This window comes from Piliocolobus tephrosceles, chromosome 20 (genome assembly GCF_002776525.5).
Source record: "Piliocolobus tephrosceles isolate RC106 chromosome 20, ASM277652v3, whole genome shotgun sequence".
NCBI classification, from domain to species: domain Eukaryota; kingdom Metazoa; phylum Chordata; class Mammalia; order Primates; family Cercopithecidae; genus Piliocolobus; species Piliocolobus tephrosceles.
Window position 1 is genome coordinate 43,880,856 of NC_045453.1, and position 2,300 is coordinate 43,883,155.

General features: G+C 46.8%; 1 pseudogene; it reads right to left on the reverse strand.

The window, feature by feature from the left end:
- Positions 1–695: 695 nt before the first annotated feature.
- On the reverse strand, positions 696–1,102 carry LOC111546496 (annotated as a pseudogene).
- Between the last annotated feature and the right edge of the window lie 1,198 nt (positions 1,103–2,300).

Genomic DNA, 2,300 nt, shown 5'->3' on the forward strand with positions numbered 1-2,300 from the left:
CTTACTCTCATTAAGCTGATTTTTTAAAATCCCAGAGCAGAGCAATTTACCAGCCCCATAAGAGCAATTTACCAGTACCATCATCAAGCAAACTGCAAATCTCTCCTTTGCCAGAACAAGGAAATACTTAAGATCAACTCAAGAGAGTAATAGCTTCAAGTGTTTATCAAAGGGGTACTCACATCCATTTGTCACACATTCCAGGACCTCATCGCCCTCTCTTTGTTGTTGTTGTTGTTTGTTTTTGAGACGGAGTCTCACTCTGTCACACAGGCTGGTGTGCAGTGGTACGATCTTGGCTCACTGCAACCTCTGCCTCAAATGACTTTTCTGCCTCAGCCTCCTGAGTAGCTGGAATTACAGGCATGTGCCACCGCACCTGGCTAATTTTTGTATTTTTCACAGAGATGGAGTTTCACCATGTTGGCCAGGCTGGTCTTGAACTCCTCACCGCAGCTGATCTGCCCACCTTAGCCTCCCAAAGTGCTGGGTAATCATCCTCTTTTATAACACTGCCTAACTTTTAACCCAGTTTCTTTTTATAGTCTGAAAACAAGAATCACCCACGTGCGATATTTCTTCAGAGCACTGTTGAAGATGCATCAAACTTGGAGATCCTCCAGATCCCTGTTTTCAAGTGGTAAAAATATTTTATATTAGTACATAGACTATCCTTAGATATATTCTGTTGTGTTCTAATGAGTTGGTGATTCCTTTTTGATGATATCTTCAGTTTCTTCTGAGACCTTTCCTGTATAGTCATTTGGTCCTACAGTTTTAACTTCTTTTTGTACTCCAGGGTAAAACCATTTTATTTTGCACCTATGCAAATAATCTTTTTATATTGTGGGGATGGGGAGCACTCTCGTAATTTGTCATCAGATAATGTTGACAGGTTATTTCTCTTCCTTCTTGAGTTGAAACATTAACTTCCATGACAACATAAATTCCACCACTCCTTGCCTGCAGGTGGGCCACGCAGAAGAATGCCACCTAGGGGTTTTGGAGGTAGATCTCTCAGTTGGCAGGTTGCTGTCGTAGGGGAAGCACAGAAAACTCTCCTCATCTGGGCCCGGACGTCCTTGCAGCCTGAGTTTGCCATGTCCCGCTAGACACCTGTACGGGAGTCTGGACCAGGGCTGGGAGGAGCCACCATAGAGCACAGTGCTGTGCCTGTGATCCTGGCCAGTGACTGCCACGCCGCTGCCTTGGGGTTACGGCAATTTTAAATTTTTTTGTAGAGATGGGGTTCCACTATGTTGCCCACGCTGGTCTCGAACTCCTGGCCTCAATTGATCCTCCCACCTTGACCTCTCAAAGTGAGGGGATTACAGGCCTGAGCCAATGTGCTCAGCCTCAACAACAATCTTTTTTTTGAGACAGGTCTTGCTCTGTGGCCCAGGCTGGAGTGCCATGGGTCGATCTGGGTTCACTGGAACCTCTGCCTCCCAGGTTCAAGCAATTATCATGCCTCAGCCTCTGGAGTAGCTGGGACTACAGGTGTATGCCATCGCACTTGGCTAATTGTTGTATTTTTAGTAGAGATGGGGTTTCACCATGTTGGCCAGGCTGGTCTTGAACTCCTGACCTGAGGTGCTCTAACCTCCTTGGCCTCCCAAAGTGCTGGGATTACAGATGTGAGCCACCTGCCCAGCCTCAATAATCATTTTTGAACACACTACATGTCAAGCATGGTGCTAGGTGCTGGGGATAAAACCAACATAGGCCTCCCAGCCCTCGTGGAGCTGACATTCTAGTGGATTCTATTACTTCAGGGTCCCTTTCCACACCTCTGGGGGTTTGCTGGTTAAAGTACCTTGTTCTAAGGCACTCACCCCTAGAGTGAGGAGAGGGACATGACTTGGACCCAACATCTGAGAGGCCCAGAGTCCCTGCCTGACCTATGTCATTCTCATGGCTTCCCAGGGAGCCATGGAGGGGCAGGCATTATTCCACTTTACAAACAGAAATGCTGGTCCTACATCCACCCCACAGTCATCCTCAGCATCCAGGAGCAGAAACATACTAAAAGTAATGTTTCCTGTTTTCTAGACAACTTCCTTCAGTCTTCCGGCGACCAGCATTTGAAATAAAGATGAATTTAGATTTAATATAAAGATTGGCTCATCAAAATTCTTCCATGACACTTCAGATCCCCGATGACGAACAGGTGAAGCCACCAATTCCATCTTGTCTTATGCTTCCTTGTGGGCCCTGTCCAGGACTGGGGTCAAGCTGGCCCCTTAGAGAGTCAGAGGAGCGCACAGAGAGGGTAATGGAGAATGACAGTCTGACACATG